Raw genomic sequence first — 19247 nt, 5'->3', positions numbered from 1 at the left:
TATCCTCTGTCACTGCAACACAGACATACAACATTAATTAAGCACAGGTGCATTGACTGCCACTCACCTTCACGGCCCCGCCCTCCATTCACAAACTGATACTAGGCCACAAACCGGCTGCCACATACTCCCACTGCCCGACTCAGGCCGGGGAGCCCCTGACAGGACAGGAAGTCCGCCACTACCATCTGCACCCCCAGCCTGTGCACCACCTCAAATTTAAATGGCTGGAGGGCTAGATGCCAACGGGTGATCCATGCATTGGCATCTTTCATGCGGTGGAGCCACTGGAGGGGTGTGTGGTCCAAACAAAGGGTGAAAGGGCACCCCAGCAGGTAGTACAGGAGGGTGAGGACTGCCCACTTGATGGCCAAGCACTCTTTCTCGATGATGCTGTACTTGCTCTCGCGCATCGAGAGCTTGCAACTGATGTACAGCACAGGGCATTCCTTGCCCTCCACCTCCAGGGACAAAATGGCCTCCAGCCCTCTGTCCAATGTGTCCATCTGAAAAAAAATGGGAGCGAGAAGTCAGGGGAGTGTAAGAGTGGCCCCCCCACACACAGTGCAGCCTTTACCCTGGTGAAAGCCTGTTGGCACTGCTCCGTCGACTGGACCGAATCTGGTGCTCCCCTCGAAGACACGTGCCCCTGTCATACAGCTGGGCTTGGCGTTCTTGTGCCTGCCACAAATTCTCCTGGGTTAAGTGTGTGAGGGTGTGGAGCTTTGTGTGCAGGTCGAGAATGTATTGAATTTCATTCTTACTAGGCAAAGGTCCCTCCTCCCAATTTTCCCGTAGCATGTCCAAGATGCCATGTGGCTTTTGCCCATATAATAATTCAAACAGGGAAAATCTCGTGGAGGCTTGTGGGACCTCTTATACTGCAAATAACAGGGGCTCAAGCCATCGGTCCCAATTACGTGCATCTTCGCTTACAAATTTCCAAATTAAATGGTTTGATTAAATGTCTCTACCAAACCATCTGTTTGTGGGTGATAAACACCAGTGTGGTTGGATTTAATTCCCAACGACCCATACAGCTCATGCAGTGTGAGCGACATAAACGACGTGCCTTGGTCTGTCAGGATTTCTTTCAGAATCCCGACCCGGGAGGTATCACAGAAGAGCACCTCCAATACTGCGTGCTGAGATATTGTGGAGAGGCACCGCTTCCAGATATCACATTGCATAGTCCACCAGAACTAAAATAGTGATACCCTTGTTTGACCAATCTAATGGCCCGACGAGATCCATACCAATTCTTTCGAAGGGGGTCTTGATTAGAGGGAGAGGGCACAAAGGAGCTTTTGGAATGGCAGCAGGATTTACTAATTGGCATTTGCGGCATGCCACACACCACTGACGAACATCCCCCGCTAATCCCTGGCCAATAGAACCGGGCCATTATTTGGGCTAGTGTTTTATCCTGCCCTAAGTATCCAGCCATGGGATTAAAGTCAACCGCATGGAATACAAGTTCCCTACGGCTCTTTAGGATTAACAACTGGGCTATTTTTTCCTCGGTTTGAACGTCCTGTGTCACGCGATAGTCTATATTTAATAATTGCAAAATACGGGAAGACAGGTGCCACATTTGGCTGGAGAGTTTGACCATCGATTACTCTCACTTGGTCAAACGCATGCCACAGAGTCTTGTCCCGTGACTGCTCCAAAAGGAAATCCTTGAGGGAATCCCTGAGAGTGGGAGGAAGGGAGGGCTGCTCCTCACTCCTCATATCATTCTGACGTGATGATGACATGGACGGCTCTGTGACAGCTTCTCCAGTCAATGCCACGCCGGAATTCCCCCGTGACATTTTACGGCAGTCCCCACTCCCTACTACGTATTCCATTATGGTTTGAAACCCTGGCCAATCAGTCCCCAAAATTAATGAGTGGGTGAGATGAAGATTAACCGCTGCCTTAATGCTATCCTTTTGGCCCCAGAATAGAATATGGATGGACACTAGAGGATAATTGCGAACATCCCCATGCACACACAACACCTTCACCACTTGTGCTCTCCCCAATGCCTCACCTTGCACCAGGCTTTGGTGAATTGAGGTTTGATTACAACTAGAATCCACCAATGCGTGATGTGTATCCCCTTGAATGCTTACCGGTATGCGATATGTTCTGGCCCAATCGGGGGTGGTCTCTGGTGCGTTGGGGATGCAGATCACAGCTCTCACCTCCGTTGCTGAGCCCTGACTCGGGAGATGCTCCGGCTCCCTGCCATGCCAGCACACTGGCCCAGCCTTTCCCTCTGCACCGGCAATATGGGTGTCAATGAGGGAGAGAAGAGACAGACACAGAAGGAGATGGGAGGACATCAGACACCGGATGTGACAGGCCAGATGGTGTGGATCTGGCCGCCGCATCCACGGTGGGGGAACGTGGCGGGGAAGAGAGATGGGGGGATAAAGGAGAGAAAGAAACAGAATGAGGAGAGGTGTCTCATCTGTCTGCCATCAGAACCACTTCCAGATGGTCCTCCACCAACTCGATGGCTCGTTCCAGCGACGCCGGGTGATGACACTGGACCCACTCCACCATTCCTTCCGGAAGTCGAGAGGTAAACTGTTCCAGTGCCACCAGATCAATGATCCTGTCAGCGTCACAGTCTTTCACCCTCAGCCCCCGCCAGTAGGCATCCCGGAGTTGCTGGCCAAATGCGAACAGCCGGCCGACCTCCTCCATCAGCATCTGGAAGTGCTGGCAATATTGTTCCAGGGAGCAGCTGACACGCTGCAGGATAGCTTTCTTCAGGTTGGCATACCTAAGCCGGCTGTCAGCAGGGAGCTGTAGCCTTGAGAGCTGGGCTAGCTCCAGTCAGAAGCGGGAGGAGGCACGCCACGCGCTGCTCGAGCGGCCACCCCCGTGTTTTGGCCACTTGCTTGAAGAGAGTGAGGAAAGCTTCCAGATTGTCCTGCAAGCCCATCTTCGAGAGGTTGACGTGGGGAGGGTCTGCTGTGGTGACGGTTGAAGCCCCTGCCGATGCGAGCAAATGCTGGAACGCCTGGCAATCTTCCTGCTGGGCCAACATCAAGGCTTCAAAGCATTATTCTTGCTCCTTCAGAAGCACAGTCAGTGTTTGATGCTGGTTCTGCTGGGCCGTAGTGAGGGCCTGGATGAGTTCTTTGAATGAGGAGGACTCCATGTGGTGGTTCCCTTCTGTATCTCCCGGGTTTTGGCACCATTGTAACAATCCCTGATGTGGGTGGAGTACAGAAGCATGGCAGGCAGGAGTTAATGTTACACACACACTTTCTTTTACTTGTTTTAGTTTTTCAGCTTCAGTCACGCACGCAACACACACACGTGTTGTGGTCAGGAGAGCTCCCCTCTTTCTGCTCTCTTCCTCCTTTTCTGTCCTCTGTCACTGCAACACAGACACACAACATTGACTTTGCCACTCACCTTCCCTGGCCCCGCCCTCCATTCACAAACTGATGCTCGGCCATGCCCCCACTGCCACAGTGACCTTACAACCTTGAGCCACTGTGCCAGAAATACAGAAACACACATACCATGCATATGTTATTGTACCTATTCATGGCTGCAGTGGGGAAACAGACACATAACCCAGGAGTAGTGGAAATTTAAGTGCTCTTTTTATTTTTTTATTTTTAGCCGCAGGGTAGTGGGGAAAAAGGGAATGTTTTAATGCTTTGGCATCATCTGTGAGGAACAACAGCCCTGAGCTTGGTGCTCTGTGGCACAGGTACAGTGTGCAGGTGCCAGATGGATGGTTATTCACAGATGGGTAAGTTGGGTCTCCGGTGCCTTACTGCTGCAGGCTGAAGTAGGGAAGCTGGACCAGAATGGAATTCTTGTTGGGTGGGTGATGTCATCCTTGTTATCTTCATTGTCTGTGACACGACCTAGGAAAAGAGGGATGAAGGATGTTGGCTACCTTGTCTAGGCAAAGCTTAACTGACCTGTGTTGGTGACGGTGCCTTTTTATACTCCCCTCCCTGTTCGAACAGGGTAGATGAGAGTTTAATGACAAGTAGTGAGATAATATTGCAGTTCTTCTATGGCTCATTTGATGATGACCTAGATGCTCTTCCAGTACCTCTTTGAGCTGGTGTAGGTGCTCTTGCCAAGTATGAGTGTAAGATGATGTCATTGAGATATGCCTCAGCATAGAGCCAATCAGGCCATGGGAGGATGTCCATCAGGTGCTGGAAGGTTGCCAGTGCTCTATGAAGACCAAAGGGGAGAACCTGGTACTGCCAGTGACTTGTGCTATTGCTGAAGGCTGTTTTGGTTCCAGATCTGTGAGTGAGGGCAATTTTACCACTAATCTTTGGTAGAGGTTGAGGGTGAAAATAAATCAGGCTCTCCAAGTGCTCAATGAGGTCATCCACTCAGGACATGGGGTAGCTGTTGAACTCCAAGACCTGTTTCAGTTTTCTGAAATCATTGCACAGACTTTCATTGGGCTTGGGGATGGTGATGATGGGGCTGGACCAGGGGCTAGTAGACTCCTTGATGACCCCAGCCTGCAGCATGCAAGCTACTTCTGCCTCTATAGCCTGAGGGCAGGCCTCAGGGACCTGGTAGAGCCTTTGGCAGATTACCAATCCTAGAGATGTTTTGATCTTATACTGGAGAATGTGTGTCCACCTGGGTTCCATTAAGAACACATCCTCAAACTGGTCCTCTAGCTCTTGTTTTTGTGTTGGTGTGTGTTCCTCTCCCTGATGGACTTTCCATTCAGGCTGCCTGTGTAGGGTATAGAAAGGGCTGAGAGTGCCAGCACTGATTCATAGTTTGTCAGTAGCTCTCTTACCCAGCTGCCACAGGCAGTAGTTCACTGGACCTACTCTCTCCTTGATGGTGTAGAGGCCTTGCCAGCAGGCCAGAGATTTGCAGGTGGTGTTGTGTAGGAGGAGGAGCATGTATGTGGTCCACAGGTAGAATTCTTGGGGCCAAATTGGACAGTTGTGGGCCTGTTGCTGTTCTCTTTGGGCTGCTTGCAGGTCTTCCTTCATGATAGGGGCCACTTGCTTGATCCACTCCTGCAGGTTCTGAAAATAGTTGATGACTGAGCGGAATAGCATGGGTTGCTCCTGCCAGGATTCTTTGGTTATGTAAAGCAGGCCCCTGGGTCTTCATCCAAACAGGAGTTCAAAAAGAGTGAAACCAGTAATGGCCTGGGGGTGGGGTCTCCCAGATAGTGAAGAGCACATAGAAAGCAGGTCCCATTTGTGGCTCTCTTTATCCACCACTCATTGCAGCATCCTTTCCAGGGTCTGATTACATCTCTCAACACCCCATCTGTTTGGGGGTGGTAGGCAGAGATTTTCAGATGTTTTACCTGCAGCGGCTGACGCAAGTCTAGCATCAGCTTAGAAATGAATGGGGTGCCTTGGTCAGTTAACAAGTCCTTCAGGATTCCCAATCTGCTGAAAAGGGCCATGAGCTCATGTGCAGTTCTTGGAGGTGGCTTTTTGTAAGGGGCTGGCCTCAGGATATTGCAATGGCATAGTCCACTACAAGCAAAATGTGCTTGTGGCCATGGGGAGACTTTGGGAGTGGCATTACCAGGTCCATATCCAGCCACTCAAATGGGACCCTGATGATGGGCAGGGGAATGAGTAGTGCCAGTGCTGGCTTATGATATTGGGGACATCTATGGCAGCAGTTGTGTAAATCTGCCACCAGGCCTGGCCAGTGGAACTGATTCTGAAACTTCTCTGAGGTGTTTGGGTCACCATGTGGTCACCTAGTGGGTGGGTGTGGGCCAGATGCATGGTGGTGTCAATCTTCATGTGGGGCATGATAGAGATTGCAGGGTTCACTGCAATGTTCACAACAGGAGTAGAGCAATCCATTTTTTGACAAGGACATAGCCAGGGTAAGCACCTGGCTAGGATTCATGCTTACCCTGTTGATTTGCAGTACCTGGCTCTAGCAGGGCTTCAACTGGTCATCCCCCTTCTGGTCCCTGCCGAAGTTCCCCTCTTATGTTGCCTGGTTACACACAGTGAAAAGATGGTTAGAGGGGGAATGCACTCACCTTCTGACCAGGCCTCTGCATCTGCCTCCTCTTCCACAGTGAGGAGGATGTTGTGCACAAGGGCTGGAGCTCGATGCTGATGCCTATGTTTCTGGGGGGCTCAATGTCTCCTCTTGGGTGCTGGGTGGTAGAACCCCAGCCAGTCTCTCCCTTTGAGCTAGGACACATGCAGATCTGGGACAAGTCCAGTGGTTAGTGGCCACTCACCTCTCTAGCTGCCCACCTGTACCTAAGCAGTGGGGACCTCCCTCACATCCTCATGGACATTGCCAGGCTTACTTTGTGTTTGACAGCAATGGGCAAGGGTGATGGACTGGCTTCCCATATTCCCATCGGGGTAATGGTGGGGGTGCTGGTTGGGAGGATGTTATGCTAGGTGCAGCCAGCTAGACACAGCTTGTAGAGCTTGAGAAGAGGGGCCCTGTTGGTTTCAGTGGACATGGGCACATCTGAAGGTGTAGGCTTGGGTCGCTGCTCTTCCTGTGTCCCTCTTGGCATTCTGTGGGCTGCACTGGGGCAGTGGTGGAGCACTCAGTGAATGTTGTGATCTTGTGGCTGTTCCTGACCCCTCCCAATCTTGACTATGGATAGCGTGCACTTGAGAGTGGTGATCATGTATCTGGGCATTCTTGCTGCGGTCATTGCTTTTCTTTCTTCTCCAGGGAGGACCCTTAGGAACTTGTGTTCCACTGTCTCTGATGGGGACAGCTGGACAGAGGTGTCTCATGTGGAGGAGAGCCCACAGTGGGCCAAGACCTCCTCCTTGAGTGTAATCATCAGCCTCTTTGTCAGAGAGCACACAGTAGGCCCCCTATGCATAGAATCACTTCCATCAGTGAGCCAGGGAGCAATGTTGGAGCTGGAACCTGTTGGCAGAGAACCTGTTGCACAGTGCGGATATAAAATAACCTGTTGGGTTTTTATATCTTCACTGTGCCTCATGGAGGGTGAGTGTGAGCACTGATTAGTGAGCTCCAGCTGTGCTGGATTAGTTTTCCCTGAAACTCTGCCATGTGCACTGTGGTTGTCAACAGTGGTGCTGGAGTGATGTCTTTTCTGCACTGTTGCTGAGGGGAGAGTGGAGCACTGTTCTTTCAGCACCACTGCAACAGTGTGGCAAGAAACACTTTTGAAGTTGTGTGTGAGGGCTGCTGGCCCACCAATGTCACACCTACCCTCAATGCAGGCTCAGCCAAGAGGCCATAGCATCTTGAAAGGCCATCAGCATTCCCAGGCTGGGTCCCACCAAGTGATGAGGTGTTTCAGGTATTACCCAGGTAGTACCCAGACAGCCCCAAGATATGTACCTGTTACATGGCAGTGGGCAGTATGTACTCCTGGACTGCCTTGGTCTTCTTTTCCTGTGGGTTGAGTAAGCCCTGGCTGATGCAAAACCTCAGGTACTGGGACTCTGTCAGCCCAAGGTGACACTTGTGGAGGTTAGTAGTGAGCTCAGCCTTCATCAACTCCTCTGAGAAGGGTTTGAGGTAGGTGATCAGCCCAGGTGGACGAATGGACTCTGATGTACCTGTTAGGTATTAGGTGAATCCAGTGGAAGCTTGTGGAGTCTCACGCACCACAAAGAGGATGTGAGGAGAAGGTCTCAGTTCCTGCCATCTTCATCCACCACATATTGTAACATCCTTTTCAGGGTCTGGTTGAACTTTTCATGATATTACTTATATCATATAATGACATTACTTAGCTAAATGCCCTTATCACATAGAGACTGATTGTGACATACAGTAGAGCCAAGTAGTGACAACAAGCAACAGATTATCTGTGCTTCTAATTTTTCTCTCTAGAAATTAGTCATATGGTAAACACTTGACAACTATTACTTTAAAAAGCCAAAAATCAATGTTGTTGAGGAAAATGATGGTTTGAATGACAGATTTCATGGAGGCACCAATTACCTGCCATACAAGCGTCCATACTCTGTTCCAATCTCAACTCCAGCTAATTTGTGTTTTGAAGAAGTTATCTGTATTTCAACTTACTCACTGCAGCCATCAGAAGGAGATCCAATTCATGGCACTGAAAATTGTGTGAACTTTAATGAGAGTGGGCCATATCAACCATAAACTTCATTTCCAGTAAAATATAGTCAAAAGTTTAGGAAAGAATGGTTTGGAATTTACAATTGGCTTGACTACCCTACAGGTGAGCAGGCTTTTTGTTTTGCCTGTCATTCATTTGGAAGCCAGGAGAGCAAGAAAGACATGTTTCCAATGATTGGATTTGGCAACTGGGAAAAAAAAAGCTACTGAAAGTTTCAAAGGACACCAGAAATGTGGTGGGCATGTTTCTGCAGTGTTAAAGCTGAAGACAAGAACAATTACATTAAACTGGAAGCATTCTCTCTCAGGTCAGCTGTGAACATGCTGATGAAAACAGACAATGTCTGAAGAACATTTCTGAGACTTTGCTCCTTTGTTGCCAAGATGGTATTGCCTTTGTTCTCATGATAAAATGGATAAGGCAGAAAATCATGGAATTTTTTTTAAAGAGTTGATGGAATTAAGACTAACAAAACCAAAAAATAAACTCATTTATACTGACAGATAATATTCGTGCAGGAAACTTTTGAGTGTTCACTTGTTCTTATTTGTACCTGTATACTATGTACAGATTTTATTTTAAAAGAAAAACAATGTCCCTGTGTACTGACATCTTACTCTCTCCAAGTTTCAAATACTGCACTCTGAGTACAAATTACATGAAAGAATTTGAGATTGTGATGCTGCATGACTTACCGAGGCTACATGACTTACCGAGGCTAATGGATCTAGTGGATACATCACTTCTAAATTGTTGGAAACAACCCTGTTTCCAAACAACCTCTCACGTGCCTCCGGGATATCTGGACTTAAGACTCGTGTTCAGTAAGACCCAAGCAGTGTCCCTCCCTTCTCATAGACCCTATGACTGTGGAATCGACCTCCTGCCTGGGACGGCGCCACCCAAAGGGCGACTCTACTCTCTCCCATCGAAAGGCAAGCCATGGAGAAGTACATCTCTGAGTCTCTGGCAGCTGGGATCATCCACCCTTCCTCCTCCCCAGCAGGGGCGGGATTCTTCATGGAAAAGGACAAGTTGCTCTGCCCCTGCATTGACTATTGAGGTCTCAATGCCATCACAGTCAAGAACCGCTACCCACTACCGCTCATGACCACGGCCTTAGAACTACTCCAGGGAGCCAAGATATTTACTAAGTTGGATTTACGCAATGCCTACCATCTTGTCAGGATCAGGGAGGGGGACGAGTGGAAGACTGCCTTTAACACCACCACGGGCCACTACGAGTACCTCCTGGTCCCTTTTAGCCTGACCAACACACCTGCAGTCTTCCAGGCACTCATCAACGATGCCTTAAGGGACTTTCTTAATGTCTTCGTGTACCTGGATGACATCCTGATCTTCTCTCACTTCCTGGAGGAACATCGGGGTCACGTCTGGCAGGTCCTCCAGTGCCTGCTAGAGAATAAATTGTCAAGGCAGAGAAGAGCGAATTCCACCAGAGCTCTGTCTCGTTTCTGGGGTTCATCATCTCCCCGGCTAGGATCCAGATGGACCCCCTCAAGCTTGAGGCAGTCGCTGACTGGCCTACCCCATCCTCGCGATGAGAGCTCCAGCATTTCCTGAGGTTTGCCAATTTCTACAGGCGCTTCATCCACGACTTCAGCATGGTGGCCGGACCTTTCATGGCATTGACCTCGATTAAGACCCCGTTCAAGTGGGGGGAGGAAGCAGAGAGAGCCTTTTTCATGCTCAAGCACCAGTTCACCACAGCACCCATTCTCACCATGCCCGATCCGACCAAACAGTTCATCGTGGAGGTCAACGCTTCCGAGTCCATGGTCGGAGCCATTCTCTCCCACAGGGCCAATGATGACAAGGTCCACCCCTGCTCCTCCTTCTCTCGCTGGCTGTCCCCTGCTGAATGAAATTACGACATTGGCGACAGGGAGCTGTTGGCCATCAAGCTAGCCTTGGAGGAGTGGAGGCACTGGCTCGAGGGGTCGGATCTCCCCTTCCTTGTCTGGACCAACCACAAAAACCTAGAATACCTCAATTCTGCCAAACACCTTAATTCACGGCAAGCTTGATGGTCTGTCTTCTTCTCCCAGTTCCGATTCATGCTCTCCTACCACCCATGCTCCAAGAACGGTAAACCCAACACCCTGTCCAGAATATTCTTTGCCTGCCAGGAGTCGTCTAGTATGCCCGAAACCATCCTCCCTGCACACTGTCTGGTGGGGGCCGCCCTACTTGAGGTAGAGACATTAGTGCAGAAGGCCCTGGAGCAGGACCCCGGAGAAGGTACAACCCCAATTCCAAAAATGTTGGGACACCGTGTAAAACATAAATAAGAACAGAATGTGAAGATATGCAAATCATGGAAACCCTATATTTCATTAAAAATAGTACAAAGGCAACATATCAAATATTGGAACTAAGAAATGTTATTGTTTTTTGAAAAATATATGCTCATTTTGAATTTGATGTCAGGAATACGTTTTAGAAAAGTTGGGACGGGCAACAAAAGACTGTAAAAGTCGTGTAATGCTAAAAAAATAATAATAATAATTTGGTTAATTTGCAACAGGTCAGTAACATGACTGTATATAAAAAGAGCATCCCAGAGAGGCGGAGTCTCTCAGAAGTAAAGATGGGGAGGGTTTCACCACTCTGTGAAAGACTGTGTGGGCAAACAATGCATTAATTTTAAGAATAACGTTCCTCAATGTAAAATTGCAAAGAATTTGGGGCTCACATCATCTATAGTACATAATATCATTAAAAGATTCAGAGAATCTGGAGAAATCTCTGTATGCAAGAGACGAGGCTGAAAACTGACATTGGGTGCCTGTGATCTTCAGGCCCTCAGGAGACACTGCATTAAAAGCAGATACGTGTCTGTAGTGTAAATCACTGTATGAGCTCAGGAACACTTCAGAAAACTATCTTCTGGAAAAACAGTTCATTATTGCATCCACAAATGCAAGTTAAAACTAGATATAAACAATATCCAGAAATACCGCCACCTTCTCTGGGCCTGAGCTCTTTTATGATGGACTGAGGCGAAGTGAAAAATTGTCCCGAGGTCTGACAAATCAAAAATAGAAATTCTTTTGAGAAATCATGGACCCCACATCCTCCAGGCTAAAGAGAAGAGGGACCATCCAGCTTGTTATAGGGGCACAGTTCAAAAGCCAGCATCTGTGATGGTATGAAGGTGCATTAGTGCACATGACATAGATAGCTTGTACATCTGGGAGGCATCATTAATGCTGAATGATATATACATGTTTCAGAGCAATATGCTGCCATCCAGACAAAATCTTTTTCAGGGAAGGCCTTCCTCCTTTCAGCAAAGCAATGCCAAATCGCTTTCTGCACATATTAAAACTGCATGGCTCCACAGTAAAAGAGTCCAGATGCTAAACTGGCCTGCCTGCAGTCCAGATCTGTCTCCCATTTTAAAACATTTGGCGCATTATAAAGCACAAAATATGACAAAGGAGACCCCGAACTGTTGAGCAACTGAAATTGTATATCAGGCAAGAATGGGACAACATTTCTCTTTCAAAACTACAGCAGTTGGTCTCCTCAGTTCCCAAACTTTTATAGTGTGTTGTTAAAAGTAGAGGTGATGCAACACAGTGGTGAACATGTCCCGTCCCAACTTTTTTGAAATGCGTTGCTGACATCAAAATGAGCATATATTTTTCAAAAAACAGTAAAATTTATCATTTTCAACATTTGATATGTTGTCTTTGTACTACTGTCAATGAAATATAGGGTTTTCAATATTTGCAAATTATCGCATTCTGTTTGTATTTGTTTTACACAGCATCCCAACTTTTTTGGAATTGGGGTTGTAACTCAAACAACATACCGTTACCTACCACCTAACCATCTGTTTGTCCCCTGTTCTGTGCGAACCCAGGTGCTGCAGTGGGGTCATGGCTCCAAGTTGGCTTGTCACCTGGGAGCTGCTCGAACCCTGGCGCTCATCTAACAGCGCTTCTGGTGGCCCTCCATCAAGGAAGACGTCCAGGAGTTCCTGGCAGCCTGCAACATGTGCCCGGAACAAGACAGTCAATTGACCCACTGCCGGCTTGCTAAGACCGTTCCCGACTCCTCACCGACCCTGGTTTCACATCGCCCTGGACTTCGCCAACTCAGGTGGCAACACATGCATCCTCAATTATTGACTGTTTCTCCAAGACAGTCCATTTCATCCCTCTGCCCAAACTTCCCACAGCTAAAGAAACCACCGAATTACTCATCCTTCACATTTTCCGCCTACACGGACTCCCCACTGACATCGTCTCCAACCAGGGTCCTCAGGTCACTGCACAGTTCTGGAGGGCCTTCTGCAAATTCATTGGGGCCACCTGTAGTCTCTCCTCAGGTTTTCATCCTCAAACCAATGGCCAGGCGGAACGGGCCAATCAGGATTAGGAGGTTGCACTCAGGTGCATGGCGTCCAGCGATGCCAGTTCTTGGAGTAAGTACTTACCTTGGGTCAAGTATGCTCACAATACTCTCCCTTCATCTGCTACAGGTCTCTCGCCCTTCCAGTGTTCCCTAGGTTACGAACCACCACTCTTCCCCAACCAAGAGGAGGTGGTCACCGTACCCTCAGCCCAGACCTTCATATACCACTTCAGGAGGACGCGGGCATTGGCTTGGAGAAGACTCATTCACTCCGCCCTAACATCCAAGAGGCAGGCTGACAAATGCTGCTCTAAGGCACCCACCTACTGGGTGGGGTAGTGAGTCATGCTCTCTGCCACTCAGAACCTTCTTCCATAAACTGGCCCCCAGATATCTAGGACCCAGCAAGGTAATCAATCCATGTTCCATCAGACTGGCATTACAACTCCCCATGCGATGTATTCACCCCACTTTCCACATGTCACAGCTTAAACCTCTCTTCTCTAGTTCTTTGTGGAGAACTGGAGGCACTCGTCGAAGGAGGGGGGTACTGTTGTGCTCCGCCCTGGACATCCACTCCAGAGATTACAGTTCTCCCATGTCGGCGCCGATCGGGATCCAGGATGGGAATTCCATCCTGCCTGCTTCCCCATTCAGCGAGTGCTCACCTGAACTCACTTCCTGGTTTTCACCGCTGCATATTTAAAGGCCGTTCTCAGACTTTGGCTTTGCCAGAATGTTTGCTACTCTAGCCGTTTCTGTGCCTCTTTTGTGTCTCATGGTTTTTTTGCTCTAGCTTTTTTCTGGTTCATGTTTTTTTGCACTAAGCGTTTTTTCTTGTTCATGGTTTTTTGCACTAGCATTTTCTCTTTGCTTGTCTCATGTTTTTGTCAAGTTTTTTGTCTCTTTTTACCCGGGCTAGTTTTGCCATTTGTTTTTTGCCCTGTTTGTTTACCTTTTTGCCACGCCCTTTTTCCCCTGGATTAAATCAGCTTATTTATTGGATTACTGTCTGTGTTCTGCTTTTGGATCCTTATCTCACCACACCTCCACCACCCATAACACTTTGAGTAAGCTGCAGAAGCATGGGATGGCTGGCCAAGCAGCGAGTGGTGCGTCTACTACCACTACTGACCGAAGACGCCCAGCTCACCACTCAGCAACTACCCCTGACAGCAGGCCTTAAAGCAGGGGTCTTCAATCCTATCCGCAAAGGGACGGTGTAGCTGCAGGCTTTCATTACAGCCAAATTGGAGGCTCACTTGATTGTTGACTGGAGACGAGGGTGAAATGATTAAACAAGTGAAATCAGGTGTAGCTCCTGCTTGGTTGGAATGAAAGCCTGCAGCCACACTGGCCCTTTGTGGATAGGATTGAAGACCCCTGCCTTAAAGTAAAGCAAGCCATTCTGCAATACATAGGCCACATCCCCTAGCACCATTGTCTGTGCTTCTGCATGCATACTCTGGAGGAGGTCCGCCAGCCATTCGCGTTTAGCCTGTAGCTCCAGGACACCTACCAGCGGTGGCTGAGGGCAGAAAATTATGATGCTGAGGGTATCATCACCACAGTTGCCAGGAGGTTCCAGAAGCCTCCACTGGGTTTTCCCTGTTTGAATTATTGTATGGGTGCAAGCCTTGTGGTGTCTTGGACATCATTCAGGAAAATGGGAAGGAGGGACCTTGTACTAGTAAAAGTGACATTCAATATATTCTTGACAAATTCCACACACTCGGTCACCAAACTCAGGAGAACTTGGGGGAGGTGCAAGAATGTCAGTCCCAGCTCTACAACAGTTCACACTGGGAGATAAAGTACTTATGTTTTTACCCATGTCAAACTCTAAATTGCTCACCAAGTGGCAAGACCTCAGAGTGATTATTGACCCCAGTCTTTCATTCAAAACTCACATTGATAACATTACCCGGATAGCTTTCTTTCATCTCAGAAATATTGCTAAAATAAGAAATTTAATGTTACTACATGAAGCGGAAAAACTCGTTCATGCTTTCGTTACCTCCAGGTTGGATTATTGTAATGCCTTACTGTCTGGATGTTCCAATAAGTGCATAAACAAGCTCCAGTTCATTCAAAATGCAGCAGCAAGAGTCCTTACTAGAACTAGAAAGTATTACATCACCCCTGTCTTATCCACACTGCATTGGTTCCCAATCAAATTTTGTATTGATTATAGAATTACTACTATTGACCTTTAAAGCACTGAATGGTCTCGCACCACAGTACCTGAGTGAACTTCTGCTCCTCTATGACCCGCCACGCCTACTTAGCCTGCACCTTTTGATCTATCTGCTGGTACCTCATATAGTGAAGGCTACATCAGGTGGCAGAACCTTTTCTTACAAAGCCCCACAGTTATGGAACAACCTTCCAAGTAGTGTTCGGGAATCAGACACAGTCTCAGTGTTTAAGTCTGGGCTGAAAACATATCTGTTTAGTCAAGCCTTTTGTTAATGGTGTCTATGAGGTAAAGGTGTAGATCTGGAGGCTCCTCAGACAGTGTGTTTTGGTAAACTGGGATGTATGGATGCTGTCAGTCCCCACTCGCTTGCTCACTCGAGTTTGTTGGTGGTGTAGTGGCTGGCTGCTTTATGTCCCGGAGCTCCCTCATGCTTGTGTTACCTTCTGGCTCTCCCCTTTTAGTTATGCTGTCATAGTTAGTTGCCAGAGTCCCTGCTTGTACTCAGTGCAATATGTATAATGTTCCTACTTATTCAGGTGACATTGGGCATACCTAACAACCTGTATTTCCCCCCTCCCCCCCAAATCTGTCCCTCTGAGTTACATGTCGGTCCTGGGATCGAGATGCTGACCTCTTCTCCTCCTCGGACCTGCCTGATCCATCCTGGTGCCCTGTTGTGTCTGGTTGGAGTCTCATCGCATCGCTCCTGTGGAGGGCGGCCCCATGTGGACAGTTGGGGGTTGTGCCTGGAGGACACTCTGGACTCTTGCAGTGGTGCTTTTGTGGCTGGGGACTGCAGTTGACTTGCTGACTTTGGGACTACGGTTGTCGTGAATGGTTTTGCGCTCTGTTTTCCATCGGTGGGGGGTTTATAGCATCAATGAAGCTGACTTTGTTAGGACTGTTAATCTTATAGTCATGTCTGTTGCTGCCCGGATGGGGATGAGTTCCCTTTTGATTCTGGTTCCTCTCGAGGTTTCTTCTTTGTCGTCTGAGGGAGTTTTTCCTTGCCACCGTCTCCACAAGCATGCTCACTGGGGATAGATTAGGAATAAAATTAGCTCATATTTTAAGTTTTTCAAATTCTGTAAAGCTGCTTTATGACCATGTTTATTGTTAAAAGTGCTATACAAATGACTTGACTTTCAGGTCACACAGCGAATTGGGGAGGTCAGCTATTAGATGAAGTGAACAAATAGGGGTGGAGTGCAGCAGATATACCGTCTCAATCTGCTTAAACTATGGAATGATTGGGTCCCCGTGGTTTTGGCCATGGTAGTTCCAGAAAGGGAGCTGGGACCACAGGTAAAAATGAATGTAGCTACTTGACTGTGGTGGAAAAGCTTAATAAGACTCCAGGCTGTTAGGAAGAAAGCAGACAGAAATGAGTTCATTATACTTCTTGCAAGAGGACTTCTCTGAACCCAGAGGAGTATTCTCCATTTCTATAGACCCTGTTTCATACTTGCCAAAATAACAATAACACAATTTGCATATCAGATATCTTCTTAATCTCAGGGTGTTCAGCCTTGACATCCTCTCTATCACTACTTCACTATCCTGGCTATCTTCACACATACTCATGTTTACAATAACCTTGCAAAATAAAACAGTGATTCTGTGCAACTTGCAATTTTTGCTTGAACTTTTTAGTCAACCCAGAATACCAAGCCATGCATGAGTATGGTCAATAACAAATGTCCCCAGCCATTACCCCATTGGAGAAACCATGAGTACCAGGAATCGTTGGCGGGCGGTGGGACTGTCACTGCTTCTCGCACATGAGCAATGATGTTCTAAATCAGGGGTGCCCAAAACGTTGATTGCGATTGACCAGTCGATCATAGCGGTAGTTCCGGTAGACCAAAAAAAAAAAGTAAATTAATGTGAAGCCAGTCCAAGATCATACACGCGCGTTCAAATGCGCTACTGCAAAACTCGTGACCTCGTTAGCCTTCCAATTTATATCTACTATAGAAGGGGTATAAAAACAAGTGGGGGAGCTGGACCAAGAGTAAGAAACCAAAAACTTACCACTTCTATGTGGAATTTGAGGAGGAATTTTTTTTCATTATGTCACATTCAAAGTGCATTTGTCTGATCTGTTAATCTACCATTGCTGTTCCAAAGAAAGGAAATGTGGAGAGACATTTTTGGACGATTCATAAAAAACTACGACATTGACTTTCCTCTGAAAAGTGAGCTGAGAAAGGTGAGGGAACTAAAATCAGTTATTTGGACAGCAGTCATTTTCCACATAGTCGACTTCAAAAGCAAAGGCAGTCACCGAAGGATCGTTCTGGGTGAGTCACTCCATCATTAAGCAAAAAAAGTCATTCCAAGATGGAGAGATGATAAAAGAAGCCTTCGTTGAGGCAGGTCACTCATTGTTTTGAAACTTTAAAAACAAATAAGAAATAAAATCAATAAAATCTCTTCAACAATCAAGAAGTACAGTTACACGGCGTTGTGAAGTTATAGCTGATAACGTGACACAGCAGCTTTGGAGAGACATCACGGACATCAGTGTTTTTCACTGCAATTAGACGAATCCACGGACATAAGTGATACAGCCCAGTTGTGCATTTTGATTCAGATGATGCTTACAGATATGTCTGCAAAAGAGGAGCTGTTCACGATATTGCCCATGAAAGGACATACGCAAGGAGAGGGCATTTTTCAGTCTTTCAAAACTTTTTTGGAAAATAACCAGCTCCCAATTTGCAAATTGATGTCAATCACCACGAATAGTGCGCCTGGAATGGTGGGCTGCTCAAATGGATTTATCACCAAGTGCAGGGAGGATGCTGATTTCCCCGACTTCCTTAATTACCACTGCATAATACACCAACAAGCATTATGTGCAAAAATGCTAGACATGAAAGAGATAATGGACATGGCAATGAAAATTGCCTGTTCTATTCATGCCAGATCTCTTCAAAGACGGCTTTTCTGTGCACATCTGGAGAAGGCTGACTGCGACAACTCTGAGATCTTGCTATACACTGATGTGAGATGGCTTAGTAGAGGAAAATTCCTCCAGAGATTGAGAGCTCTGTCTGGAGATGAGTTTCTCCTTGACATTTAAACATGCAGAATACAAGCAACTTAATGATGAGCAGTGGCTAATAGACCTGGCATTTTTAACCGATCTGACCAACATGTTGAATGACCTTAATTTAGAGCTGCAAGGAAAAAACAAAACCATTGTCAATATGATCAGCTCAGTTAATGCTTTCAAACAAAAAAAATGCAGCATCTGTCCTTAAAGCTGCAGCACCATGATTTGGGGAACTTCCAAAATCTCGCATCAGAACTTGAGACGCAACGGAAGGCATGTGTGCAACTTGACAGTGCACGCTACACAGAGCAGATTGAAAAATGTCTGTCAGACTTTGACATACAGTTTCAAGACTTTGCTTTAGTTGAGCCAGTAGCTACATTAATGTGCTACCCATTTAGGGAAGATTTTGAGGTTGATGCACTTGCATCAAAAATTGCAACACTCTTTCACCTGAACTCATCTACAGTGGAGGATGAGATTTTGACACTACAGGCTGACATTCAGCTGAAGTCCAGTGCTCATGGATAGTTTTGGAACTTACTCACAGAGGAAAAGTACCCAAACATGAGGAAATGTGCTGCCTCCTCGACTGCATTATTTGGCTCCGCTTATTTATGCGAGTCAGCCTTTTCTCACATAAAGTGAGAAAATTGACCAGTAAATTGAGAGCTTTGCCTTTTGGCTCAGCTCTCTATTTACCACAACAGACCAGTTTAGCATCCGCATCACTGCTGCCACAATCCATCTGTCCAACTCCTGCTCCCCCTTACCCTCACTCATGAACAAAACCCTGAGATACTTAAACTCCTCCACTTTAGGGAGCAACTCCCCCCTAACCCGGAATAGGCACTCCACCCGTTTCTGGCTGAGCGCCATGGCCACGGACTTGGAGGTGCTTCACACTTGGCTGCAAACCATCCCAGTGCATGCTGTAAGTCACAGCTTGATGAAGCCAACATTACCACATCATCTGCAAAAAGCAGAGATGTGATCCTGCTGCCACCAAACCAGACACCCTCTGCCCCTTGACTGCACCTAGAAATTCTGTCCATAAAAATTATGAACAGAACCAGTGACAAAGGGCAGCCCTGGTGGAGTCCCACATGCACCGGGAATGAGTCCGACATACTGCCAGCAATGTGAACCAAACTCCTGCTCCGGTCATACAAGGTCTGAATGGCCTGCAGTAGTGGGCCCTGAACCCCATATTCCCGAAGCACCCCCACAGGGCACCACAAGAGATGCAGTCATAAGCCTTCTCCAGGTCCACAAAACACATGTAGACCAGTTGAGCAAACTCCCATGCACTTTCCAGTACCCTTGCAAGAGTAAAGAGCTGGTCCAGTGTTCCATGACCAGGATGAAAACCACATTGTTCCTCCTGAATCCAAGGTTTGACTATTGACTGGAATCTCTTCAGCACCCCAGCATAGGCTTTCCCAGGGAGCCTGAGAAGTATGATCCCCCTATAGTTGTAACACACACTCTGGCTCCCCTTTTTAAAAAGG

At 47.4% G+C, this 19247-nt stretch overlaps 1 protein-coding gene across 1 annotated transcript in view; it reads left to right on the top strand.

The window, feature by feature from the left end:
• Positions 1-19247, top strand: part of LOC132882507 (collagen alpha-1(XIX) chain) — a 740050-nt gene that overhangs the window by 578540 nt on the left and 142263 nt on the right. The gene's annotated exons all lie outside the window — the stretch shown is intronic.

This window comes from Neoarius graeffei, chromosome 3 (assembly GCF_027579695.1).
Source record: "Neoarius graeffei isolate fNeoGra1 chromosome 3, fNeoGra1.pri, whole genome shotgun sequence".
Taxonomy (NCBI): Eukaryota; Metazoa; Chordata; class Actinopteri; order Siluriformes; family Ariidae; genus Neoarius; species Neoarius graeffei.
This window is presented reverse-complemented; position numbering and strand designations above follow the sequence as displayed.